General features: G+C 49.3%; 1 protein-coding gene across 1 annotated transcript in view; it reads right to left on the minus strand.

The window, feature by feature from the left end:
- Positions 1–9,042, minus strand: part of rnf24 (ring finger protein 24) — a 165,024-nt gene extending 155,982 nt beyond the window's left edge. Inside the window, exon 1 of the mRNA XM_033035380.1 lies at positions 8,475–9,042. The gene's annotated coding sequence lies outside the window, so the exon portion shown is untranslated. The remainder of the gene's footprint in view (positions 1–8,474) is intronic.
- Between the last annotated feature and the right edge of the window lie 4,337 nt (positions 9,043–13,379).

Here is a 13,379-nt window from a genome sequence, read left to right on the forward strand (position 1 = left end):
CGCCTCTCCGACCCACACCACCTACCTGGCCAAATCCAGGCCAGACCGCCAAAACTGTTGCCGCTGCCGACTCTCACCGCCTCCCTGGGGCCACCGCGCTGTTGTCGACGACCTGTCTCCCCGGGACCACCGATGCTGCTTCTGCCAACCCATATCTCAACTCCAGACCCCCACGGGCCTTCACCAGTGACTCTGCCAACCCTCGCCTCTCCACCGGCCACCAGCGGGCCAGAGCCGTCACCTCACCAGAGTTCCAGGCTCAGCACCAGGTCCACAACCTCCACCATGTGGTCTTACTCTGCTGGGTCCTACTGCCCCTCCCCCTCTTACATGTGATGGGTCTTCCCCTTCCCACTCTTTCAACCAGGTTAACCCGACCACACACCCGCTCGTTAAAATTCCCGTTGTGTTTTTTGGCTTTTATTTACACAGGTGTTGGAGTGGTGCTCCGGTGAGCTCTGGCAGCCCTGCACCCCAGTCTATATCTGAATCTCCCCATTTAGAAAATAGTCTACGCCTTTAGCCCTACTACCAAAAAGCATGACTCCACACTTTGCTACACTGTATTCCATCTGCCATTTCTCTGCCCATTCTCCCAACCTGTCCAAGTCATAGAAACATAGAAAATAGGTGCAGGAGGAGGTCATTCGGCCCTTCGAGCCAGCACCGCCGTTCATTGTGATCATGGCTGATCGTCCCCAATCAATAACCCGTGTCTGCCTTCTCCCCATACCCCTTGATTCCACTAGCCCCTAGAGCTCTATCTAACGCTCTCTTAAATCCATCCAGTGATTTGGCCTCTGTGGCAGGGAATTCCATAAATTCACAATTCTCTGGGTGAAAAAGTTTTTTCTCACCTCAGTCTTAAATGGCTTCCCCATTTATTCTAAGACTGTGGCCCCTGTTCCTGGACTCTCCCAACTTTGGGAACATTTTTCCTGCATCTAGACTGTCCAGTCCTTTTATAATTTTATATGTTTCTATAAGATGCCCCCTCATCCTTCTAAACTCCAGTGAATACAAGCCTAGTCTTTTCAATCTTTCTCATATGACTGTCCCGCCATCCCAGGGATCAATCTCGTGAACCTACGCTGCGCTGCCTCCATCATAAGGATGTCCTTCCTCAAATTAGGAGACCAAAACTGTACACAATACTCCAGATATGGTCTTACCAGAGCCCTATACAACTGCATAAGAACCTCTTTACTCCTATACTGAAATCCTCTTGTTATGAAGTCCAACATTCCATTAGCTTTCTTCACTGCCTGCTGTACCTGCACGCCAACTTTCAGTGACCGGTGTACAAGGACACCCAGGTCTCGCTGCACCTCCCCCTTACTTAACCTATCCCCATTGAGATAATAATCTACCCCCTTGTTTTTGCCGCCAAAGTGGATAACCTCACATTTATCTATATCATACTGCATCTGCCACGCATCTGCCCACTGACTCAACCTGTCCAGGTCACCCTGCAACCTCCTAACATCCTCTTCACAATTCACACTGCCACCCAGCTTTGTGTCATTCGCAAACTTGCTAGTGTTGCTCCTAATTCCCTCTTCCAAATCATTAATATATAAACAGTTGCGGCCCCAACACCGAGCCTTGTGGCACTCCACTCGCCACTGCCTGCCATTCTGAAAAGGACCCGTTCACTCCTACTCTTTGCTTCCGGTCTGACAACCAATTTTCTATCCATGTCAACACCCCACCCCCAATACCATGTGCTCTAATTTTAGTCACCAGTCTCCCGTGCGGGACCTTATCAAAGGCTTTCTGAAAGTCCAGATACACTACATCCACTGGCTCCCCTTCATCAATTTTACTTGTCACATCCTCAAAAAATTCCAGAAGATTAGTCAAGCATTAGTCCTTCTGCAGAGTCCCTGCTTCCTCTACACTTCCTGCCCCTCCACCCATCTATGTATCATCTGCAAACTTGGCCACAAAGCCTTCAATTCCCTCATGCAAATCAGTAATATACAACGTGAAGAGTAGCGGCCCCAGCACCGACCCCTGCGGAACTCCACTAGTCACTGGCAGCCAACCAGAAAAAGCCCCCTTTATTGCCACTCTTTGCCTTCTGCCATCCAGCCAACCTGCTATCCATGTTAGTATCTGCCCTTTGATACCATGGGCTATCATACTCTTTAGCAGCCTCACGCGGGCACCTTATCAAATGCCTTCTAAAAATCCAGGCAAGTCTGGGTGCTCAGGGGGATCTCTGGTTTATATACCACAAATCCTGCATTCGAATGGCACATCTGCCTCACACGCCACAGATCTGGGTTTGATCCTGATGCCGGTTGTTGTCAGAGAGAGCATGTGGACTTTGCATGATCTCTCGGTTTCCTCCAGATATTCCAGTTACTACCCACATCTCAAAGATACGCAAGTCGAGAAGATAAATTGGCCTCTGTAAATTGTCCCTAGTGTGTGAATAAATGGTCAAATCCAGGGGGAAATTAGAGATACAGCATGGAAACAGGCCCTTTCGCCCAACCTGCCTTCACCGACCAACATGTCTCATCTACACTAGTCCCACCTGCCTGCATTTGGCCCATACCCATCTAAACCTGTCCTATCCATGTACCTGTCGAACTGGTTCTTAAACGTGTGATAGTATCTCACCTCAACTATCTTCTCCGGCAACTCGCTCCATAGACCTACCACCCTCTATGTAAAAAAGCTATCCCTGAGATTCCTATTCATTCTTTCCCCCCCCTCACCTTAACCCTATGTTCTTTGGTTCTCGATTCCCCTACTCTGGGTAAGACTGTACATTTACCCTATCTATTCCTCTCGCGACATTATACACAATTTCCGCGGTTCCAGTGGCGCTGTGAGTCGGCAGCCTCGCCTGCAGCGGGTTTGTTGTTTTGACTTTTTTGTTTTTTTTAGTGTGTCCAAAAGTATGTTTTAGTGTTTCTCTGTATGTCTTGTGTGGGGGGCGGTGGAGGAATAGGGGGAAACTGTTTTCAGGCACCTACCTCGACGGAGATGCGACTTTCTTCCTTGTCGCTTCTTCCCGCCCCCCCCCCCCCCCTCCTCGCAGCCTTACAGCTGGTTTGGTGCGGCCTTTCCCGGAGTCGGGCCCAGAGCTTCAGCGGCGGTGCAGCGGGGACTTTTAACATCGCGGATCCCCGTGCCGGGGGTCCCCGGAGAAGCGCTCCGACCGCTGGCCTGTGGCCTGTAACATCCTGGAGCCTCGGTCTGTGGAGCTTCTGGTGGCAGGCGTGGAGCGGTCCTTCCGTCGTGGAGCGGGCGATTCCCTCACCGGGGATCGCCAGTGAAGAGCTCAAACCGCCGGCCTGCTGCCTACAACATCTTGAAGCCGTGGTCTCCGGTAAGGAGGTGGCCGATTGGGAGCTCCGGGTCGCGGGGTGTGCTCGACCTGTCCCGACGTCGGAGTTCCGACCCTCCCGACCAGAGGGCTTGAACATTGGGCCGTCTGTAGCGGCGACTATAAAGGGTCAGGGCCCCGACCACGGGTGAACAAGGAGGAGGACTGTCTGAACTGTACTGCCTTCCACTACAGTGAAGAATGCTGTGGTGGATGCCTGTGTGAGTTATGTTGTGTATTATGTCCTTTTTTAATTGTAACGCTGCGTGGTAAATTACATTTCACTGCACCTTATGGTGCATGGGACAAATAAATTTGAACTTAAACTTGATCTTGAACTCTTTAAGATACCCTTTTGACAAGGTCCCACATAGGAGATTCGTGGGCAAAATTAGGGCACACGGTATTGGAGGTAGAGTGCTGACATGGATAGAAAATTGGTTGGCAAACATGAAGCAAAGAGTAGGGATTAACGGGTCCCTTTCAGAATGGCAGGCAGTGACTAGTGGGGTACCGCAAGGCTCGGTGCTGGGACCGCAGCTATTTACAATATACATCAATGATTTGGATGGTAGACAAAAATGCTGGAGAAACTCAGGGTGTGAGGCAGCATCTATGGAGCGAAGGAAATAGGCAACGTTTTGGGTCGAAACCCTTCTTCAGACTGATGTGAGGGTGGCAGCGGGGGGGGGGGGGGGGGGGGGGGGGATAAGGGGGAAGAAAGGAGGAGGTAGAGCCAGTGGGCTGAGGGAGAGCTGAGAAGGGGAGGAGAAAGTAAGGACTACCTGAAATTAGAGAAGTCAATGTTCATACCGCTGGGATGCAGACTGCCCAAGCGAAATATGAGGCGCTGCTCCAATTTATGGTGGGACTCACTCTGGCCATGGAAGAGGCCCAGGACAGAAAGGTCAGATTCGGAATGGGAGGGGGAGTTGAAGTGCTGAGCCACCGGGAGATCAGGTTGGTTATTGCGAACCGAGCGGAGGTGTTCGGCGAAGCAATCGCCAAGCCTACGCTTGGTCTCACCGATGTAGAGCAGCTGACACCTAGAGCAGCGGTTGGAGGAGGTGCAGGTGAACCTCTGCTGCACCTGGAAAGACTGCTTGGGTCCTTGGATGGAGTCAAGGGGGGAGGTAAAGTGACAAGTGTAGCATTTCTTGCGGTTACAAGGGAAAGTGCCCGGAGAGGGGGTGGTTCGGGTGGGAAGGGATGAATTGACCAGGAAGTTACGAAGGCAGCAGTCTCTGCAAAAAGCAGACAGGGGAGGAGATGGGAAGATGTGGCAAGTGGTGGGATCACGTTGGAGGTGGCGAAAATGTCGGAAGATTATTTGTTGTATGTGACGGCTGGTAGAATGGAAGGTGAGGACAAGAGGGACTCTGCCCTTGTTACGAGTGGGGGGGATGGAGAGTGAGAGCAGAGTTACGGGGTATAGAAGAGACTCTGGTGAGAGCCTCATCTATAGTAGAAGAGGGGAATGCCCATCCCTGAAGAATGATGCCTGGTGTGGAACACCTCATCCTGGGTGCAGATGCGGCGTAGACGGAGGAATTGGGATTAGGGGATGGAGTCCTTACATGAAGCAGGGTGGGAAGAAGTACAGTCTAGATAGCTATGGGAGTCAGTGGGTTTATGGTGGATGTCGGTCAGTAGTCTATCACCTATGATGGAGATAGTGAGGTCAAGAAATGGTAGGGAAATGTCGGAAATGGTCCAGGTGTATTTGAGTGCCGGATGGAAGTTAGTGGTGAAGTGGATGAAGTCAGTGAGTTGTGTGTGGGTGCAGCAGGTAGCACCAATGCAGTCGTCGATGTAGCGGAGGTAAAGTTCGGAGATAGGGCCACGGTACGTCTCGAACAAGGGTTGTTCGACGTACCCTACAACGAGGCAGGCGTAGCTAGGGCCCATGCGCGTGCCCATAGCTACGCCTTGTATTTGGAGGAAATGGGAGTAGTTATTAAGGGTAAGGCCCAGCTCCGCTAGGCGGCGGAGAGTATCAGTAGACGGGGATCGGTTGGTTCTCCGGTCGAGGAAGAAACGGAAGGCTTTGAGACTCTCCTGGTGGGGGATTGAGGTGCAGAGTGACTCAATGATGTAAATCAATGATTTAGATGAAAGGATTCAAACTAACATTAGCAAATTTGCAGATGACACCAAGCTTGGTTGCAGTGTGAACTGTGCGGAAGCTGCTATGAGAATGCAGGGTGACTTGGACAGGTTGGGTGAGTGGGCAGATGCATGGCAGATGCAGTTTAATGTGGATAAATGTGCGGTTATCCACTTTGGTAGCAAAAACAGGAAGGCAGATTACTATCTAAATGGTGTTAACTTGGGAAAAGGGGAAGTACAACGGGATCTGGGGGTCCTAGTTCATCAGTCAATGAAAGTAAGCATGCAGGTACAGCAGGCAGTGAAGAAAGTGAATGGCATGTTGGCCTTCATAACAAGAGGAGTTGAGTATAGGAGCAAAGAGGTCCTTCTGGAGTTGTACAGGGCCCTAGTAAGACCACACCTGGAATATTGTGTGCAGTTTTGGTCTCCTAATTTGAGGAAGGACATTCTTGCTATTGAGGGAGTGCAGCGTAGGTTCACAAAGTTAATTCCCAGGATGGCGGGACTGTCATATGCTGAGAGAATGGAGCGGCTGGGCTTGTATACTCTGGAATTTGGAAGGATGAGAGGGTCTCTTATTGAAATGTATAAGATTATTAAGGGCTTGGACACACTAGAGGCAGGAAACATGTTCCTGATATTGGGGGAGTCCAGAACCAGGGGCCACAGTTTAAGAATAAGGGGTAAGCCACTAAGAACGGAGATGAGGAAACACTTTTTCTCACAGATCACAGATCACAGACAGTGGTGAGTCTGTGGAATTCTCTGCCTCAGAGGGCGATGGAGGTCAGTTCTCTGGATGCTTTCAAGAGAGAGCTAGATAGAGCTCTTGAAGATGGTGGAGTCAGAGAATATGGGGAGAAGGCAGGAATGGGGTACTGATTGTGGATGATCAGCCTTGATCACATTGAATGGCGGTGCTGGCTCGAAGACCTATTGTCTATTGTCTTTCACTATTCGGCAAGTTTCAATTAAGTCCCGCTCCCTCCTCATCCTTCTAAACTCCACCGAGTACAGCCCCAGTGCCTTCAAACGTTCATCATATGTTAACCCAGTTAATTCCTGGGATCATTCTCGTAAACCTTCTCTGGACCCCCTCCAGCGTCAGCACATCTTCCCTCAGATAGAGGGGCGGGGGCCAGCCAGCCTGATACTCCCATCACCCCGGCAGTTGCTGAAGGGGTTGAAGAGGGACGGGGCAGCGAGAACAGTAGCTGCCAGCTGACTAACAGGCAGCTTGTGCCAAGACGTCCACGGTAAACCAAGCTGACCGCTCCGAGCTCAGCCCACACACGGCTGACCCAGGAACAGCGCCCTCGTACACCCGGGCATCCTGGAACAGCTTCACGTTGAGACGGGTTAAATTAAGCTCTCCACCCACCCCCCCCCCCCCCCCCCCCACCCAACCTCATACCCCCCTAACCCCCCCCCCCCTCCCCCACCCCGACAAAGGAAGAAAAACCTTCAGCCCCAGAGCAATATCCCAGCATCTGCGAGTATTTAAACGCTTCCCTGCCTCCCCAAACCCAATGAATATAATTGCGGTTGCGGAGCGGTCTGGAAGCTCTCTCGTCTCCGAGCTGGCTGAGGGGGGATGGGAGGGGGGTGAGCAGAGGTCGAGAAGGGAATCCATACCATTATATAGCACCGCTTTGGACTGGTGCCCCTGGCAACAGACCGCCTGCTTGGATTCAGGGACTCTGCGTGTGTGGGTCCCTCTCTGTGTCTGTGTGTGAGAGAGAGAGACACACAGAGAGACAGAGAGACACACACACACATACACAGACGGAGAGAGACACAGAGAGACTGAGAGAGAGAGAGAGAGAAATAGAGAGACAGAGAGAGAGACAGATACACACAGAGACACACACATACACAGACGGAGAGAGACACACAGATAGACTGGGAGAGAGAGAGAAATAGAGAGAGACAGACAGATACACACAGAGACACACACACATACACAGACGGAGAGAGACACACAGAGAGACTGAGAGAGAGAAATAGAGAGAGACAGAGAGAGAGAGACAGACAGATACACACACACACATACAGACGGAGAGAGACACACACACATACACAGACGGAGAGAGAGAGAGTGCGTGTGTTTGTGACCGAGTGTGTGTATGAGTGCCTGTACAGATGTGTGAGAGCGAGCGTGTGAGTGCATGACAGGGTGTATGTGTGTGAGAGTGTGTGTCTGTGTATGTGAGCCGAGAATCTCCCCGCTCCACACGATCCTCTCCCCGACTCCTCCTTAATTAAAGGAGAACCCAAACTTCTTGCAGAACCCCGATGGGTTTTTTTTTTGCACCCCCCACCCCGCCATCCCCACCCCCCCCACCCCACCACACAACAAACGCACACGCCCGCCCGCTTACTCCGGCTACTAAGTGGAAATTAACCAGGTCTCCGCAGCGACTTGATCACCGGGTTCCCCCATAGATCTCTCGCGGGCTGGAGATAACATTACACACATAACCCCAGACAGGACGAAACAAGGGTCGCTCCCCGCTTCCTCCAGTCAGCTTTTTATTCTTTCAAAGCAGATGCATACTTAGGCATTAACTATCAAAGCACGCGTACGTTGGATTTCAACAAGATACAACAATTTAATGACAAAGATAAAATCACCAAAATAATTCGAGTGATATTGCCTTCCTGTATATTTACACAATGTTGATTTTACACAGAACGGAAAAACAGAAACATAGCGCGCGCGCGCACACACACACACACACACACACACACACACACACACACACACATATATATATATATTTAAGCATTTAACTATCAACACATGCTTACGTTGGAGTTCAACAAGATACAACAATCATTTTTTTTTTAAATCGCCGAAATAATTCTAAATTCAAAATACTGTATATCTGCACAATATTGCGTTTTACAGACACACATCAGGAACCCAGAAATAAACTTATTTTTGTTAATTATGAATTAACAATATTACGAATTAACCCTGAATATATACATATGTACATATTTAAACTGAACTCACCAGATGACGACTCGACTGTATCCCGAAAGCCAAATAAATCGTCTTTTTGTTGAAACGTGTTTTTTTTGTGGCTTTTTTTGCGTGTGTTTAGATGCAAGGAAGCTTTGTGTTAGAGGCGGCGCATAAAATGTAACAGTCGCCCCAGGTTGTGGGACTGACAGCGGCAGTCCCGGTCGCTCTGACTGACAAGGGGAAGTTCCAGTTTTACTGGGAGTGCGGGAGGAGGTGGGTGGGTGGGGGGAGAGCACACACTGCTCGCCACGCTTTGTTCTCGGCTTCTTTTTTTTTGAATTGTGCACTTTCTTTCAAACCAAACGCGTATGAGTTCTGATTTCCCCCTTTCTGTCTGCTTTAGTCCGACGATGCTTGCACGTGTATGCTGAAGGTGATGCTTTCTGTTTGCAGAGAGAGAGAGAGAGAGAGAAAGGTGGTGGTGGTGGTGGTTGGACTGGCTCGACCCTCTCTCTGGTCCTGATGAAGACCTTCTCATGGACCTTCCCCGCTTCACGGTGCAGCAGCGGCGGCAGTACGAAACTCAGGCACTGAGCGTCAGCAAACAGGAATGTTATGTGTGGCTGTGAGAGGAGGGGAATAAAACACGCCTGTTTTTTCGCTTCACGTCCCCTCGCACCCGGAGACGGCGCAGGCCGCCTTCCTACTATTTCTGAAGCGTTATTGAAAGGCAGAGTCCCTCAAACAAGGGAAGGGATATCACCCCATGAGTGGCAAGGGTGTTTTATTTAAAGATAGATTTAAACACTAGTATTTAATATTTTTTTTAATATGTAGACACTGAGAATTGATGAAGAGTGGATTCAAAATAAAACAGTGAATATCAGCCTATATAATCAGATTTTTTTTAGTTTCACAAATAAACGTTATTCAAAATAAAACAAAAACATCTACAAAACAAAGACAGTGAAAAAAGTTTGTTTTTGAGAACTAAAAAAAATCTGATTCAATGGACTAACTGATAATATCTTGCCCACCCTTCCGAACTCATTATCCTGCCTTAGTTTAGTTCAGCACGGAAACAGGCCCTTCAGCTCACCGACCAGCGATCACCGTGTACACTGACACTATCCTACACACTAAGGACAATTTAAAAAAATGTAATCATGGCTGATCATCCCAATCAGTACCCCATTCCTGCCTTCTGTGGTCCCTGGTTCTGGACTCACCCAACATCGGGAACATAGAGTGATACAGTGTGGAATCAGGCCATTCGTCTCAACGTGCCCACACTGGCCAACATGTCCCATCTACACTAGTCCCACCTGCCTGCACTTGGTCCATATCCCTCCAAACCTGTCTTATTCATGTACCTGTCTATCTGCTTCTTAAATGTTGGGATAGTCCCAGCCTCAACTACCTCCTCTGGCAGCTTGTTCCATACACCCACCACCCTTTGTGTGAAAAAGTTACCTCTCAGATTCCTATTAAATCTTTTCCCCTTCACCTTAAACCTATGTCCTCTGGTCCTTGATTCACCTACTCTGGGCATCTACCCAGCTTACTCAACCACCGCCTATAGCTCAGAATCTGTAGTCCTGGCAACATCATCGTTAATAGTCTCTGTACCCTTTCCAGCTTGACAACGTTCCTCTGGCTTCACAATTGCAAATCTTCAACCCTTTTGTCTCAAACCCTTTAGGTTCTTCCCTGGCCTTTGTTCAACCATCTGCCTATCTAAAACCCTCCTCTCCTTTGTCTTTCTGGTCCTCGATTCACCCACTCAGGGCAATATACTGTGCATCTAATTCACCTACACTGGGCACCAGACTCTGTGCATCACTCTTATGTGAATGGCATTTTTATTGTTACCCATATTCTCATCAATACCTCCCACTCCCAGATACACACTGGGCAAGTTATACTGGACTACCTATTCCCTAATTACTACTCCTTTCAGCCTATTTTCTGAAGATAGTTTCGGAAATAAAGATCTTCCGGTTGCCAAACATTTAAACTCCCCCTCCCTTTCCCATAATGACTATTCTGTCCTGGGCCTCCTCCATGTCAGAGTGAGGCCACATGCAAATTGGAGGAACAGCACCTCATATTTCGCTTGGGCCGCTTACACAACCCAGCGGTATGAAAGTTGATTTCTTTAATTTCAAGTAACTCCTGCATTCCCTCACCTCTCTCTCCCCCCTCCCCCCTTCCCCCTTCCCCCACCCTATTTGTCCTACGAGTTCCACTGTTCACTTCCTTGTATCCCTCTCTTTAGCACATTTTCCTCAGCCAACAATGGGCCATTGTGGATTCCACCCTTCCTGAGGTCATCTTTTCCGACCCTCCCCCACCTCTATCTTTCGGGTCGAAGAAGGGTTCTGACCCGAAACGTCACCTATTCCTTTTCTCCAGAGATGCTGCCTGACCCGCTGAGTTATACCAGCATTTTGTGTCTGTCTAGCATCTTCAGATTTTTGGTTTTGGTTTCAATTTTAGAGTTCCTTGCCACACATTCTGAAAGATAGTGTCAGCTAAAAACAGACAATACTTACACTGGCACTAATGGCTGTGAACTTTGTGATAGATGAGCAGACTATTGCTGGACTGCGTGCAACCCAGCAACCCAGTAAGCTCTCGGGAAAGGGCAGGAGAGGGGGATTTTCCTGGTCCGAGAACACTGATGCAATTACCAAGAAAGCACATCAGCGCCTCTACTTCCTGAGAAGATTACGGAGAGTCGGTTTGTCAAGGAGGACTCTCTCTAACTTCCACAGGTGCACAGTAGAGAGCATGCTGACCGGTTGCATCGTGGCTTGGTTCGGCAACTTGAGTGCCCTGGAGAGGAAGAGACGACAAAAAGTAGTAAACACTGCCCAGTCCATCATCGGCTCTGACCTTCCTTCCATCGAGGGGATTTATCGAAGTCGCTGCCTCAAAAAGGCTGGCAGTATCATCAAAGACCCACACCATCCTGGCCACAATAAACTCACGAACTTGAACTTGATTAACTAGGTTCCTCTTTCAATCCCAATAGTGGCTATGCTGTTTCATGCTATGATTCCAGCCTTGTGGATTGCCATAAATCCCTGGATTTATGGCAGTCTGAAGAATGGTTTAGGCCCAAAACGTTGCCTATTTCCTTCGCTCCATAGATGCTGCCTCACCTGCTGAGTTTCTCCAGCATTGTTGTCTATCATAGAATCAAGGGATGTGGGAAGAAAGTAGGAATGGAGTACTGATTCTGGATGATCAGCCATAACCATATTGAATGGCGGTGTTGGGCCGAATGGCGATTTTTCAGCGGACTGCTGGCGACTGTCAAGTTCGTGGCACTCGCAGAAAAACTGTGAATTGGAACGGCGAGTGTCAAGAGCGGAACACACACACACACACACACACACACACACACACACACACACACACACACACACACACACACACACACACTCACACACACACACACACACACACACACACACACACACACACACACACACACATACACACACACACACACACACACACACACACACACACACACACATCGCAGTCGGGGGCCAAGGGGGAGAATGGGGGAGAAGGGGGGAGAGGGGGGGAGGTGGGGAAGGGGGGAGAGAGGGGGGAGAGAGGGGGGAGAGAGGGGGGGAGAGAGGGGGGAGAGAGGGGGAGGGGGGGGAGGGGGGGGGGGGGGGGGGGGGGGGGGGGGGGGGGGGGGGGTGAGAAAGGGTGAGGAAGGGGGAGAAGAGTGGAGACACTTTTAAGAAGCCAGACAACTTTTAATAAGCCAGAGATACACAGCTGTGAAGTTTGGCGGCATTTAACATTATCGGTCGGTTTTCCTTGGTACTGAATACTCATGCTTACATTTTGTTTTCCACAATGAGCCAATGAAAATGCCCAATGTTTAAGAAGGAACTGCAGATGCTGGAAAATCGAAGGTAGACAAAAATGCTGAAGAAGCTCAGCCAGTGAGGCAGCATCTATGGAGCAAAAGAAATAGGCGACATTTCGGGTCTGGACAATTCTTCTGAAGAAAGGTCTTGACCTGAAACGTCGCCTATTTCCTTCGCTCCATAGATGCTGCCTCACCCAATGAAAATGCCCGGTCAGCAAAGGCGATTAACTAAAACTACCTACGACTACCTCGACTACCTACAACTACATGGCGACCCCACTACCACTGGACCTACGACTACAGGATTATCGATTGTCTCCATGGCGATCAATTTTTGGTCGCAGAAAAATTTTCAACGTGTTGAAAAATTTGCTGCGACCATACTGAGGCCGCGACTAGTTCCCAGAATGCGGGAACTCCTCGCGACCACGAAGGAGACTCACCAGAGACCACCAGCGAACATGTGGCGACCATGTGGCGATCATGAGGCGAGCGCAGAGTCTCCTACAGTCTCACCTAAAAAGTCGCCTAAATAGGACAAGACCTTAAGAATTTCATTGTTCCGTTTTGGGACATATGACAATAAAACACTCTTGATTCATGAATTGCTCTCTGGTGACTCCTGCCTGTGGCAGGTAGAAGCGCGGCAGGTTGGCTCCAATTCCCCAATGATCACTGATGTATTTTGCTAACATTGGGTGTGAAGTGTTGCCATAAAATCTAGGTAGAAGGTTGGTGAGGAGGAAATGTAACATGAAAGTCAACATTTTTACCACACGTTTGATGATCTTGCCTTTCTGAACCCAGTAGAAATGTCCTTAAATGGGTAGGAAGGAACTGCAGATGCTGGTTTACTTAAAAAGATAGACGCAAAAAGCTGGAGTAACTCAACGGGTCAGCAGCATCTCTGGAGAAAAGGAATAGGTGACATTTCAGGTCGAGACTCTTCTTCAGACTCAATAGCTGAAGTTTCGGGTCGAGACTCTTCTTCAGACCCTTGTTTCCTTATCCTGTTCAATCTGAGATGGGAAACTGGGAATACTGATACATGCAGG

Source organism: Amblyraja radiata, chromosome 1 (genome assembly GCF_010909765.2).
Source record: "Amblyraja radiata isolate CabotCenter1 chromosome 1, sAmbRad1.1.pri, whole genome shotgun sequence".
NCBI classification, from domain to species: domain Eukaryota; kingdom Metazoa; phylum Chordata; class Chondrichthyes; order Rajiformes; family Rajidae; genus Amblyraja; species Amblyraja radiata.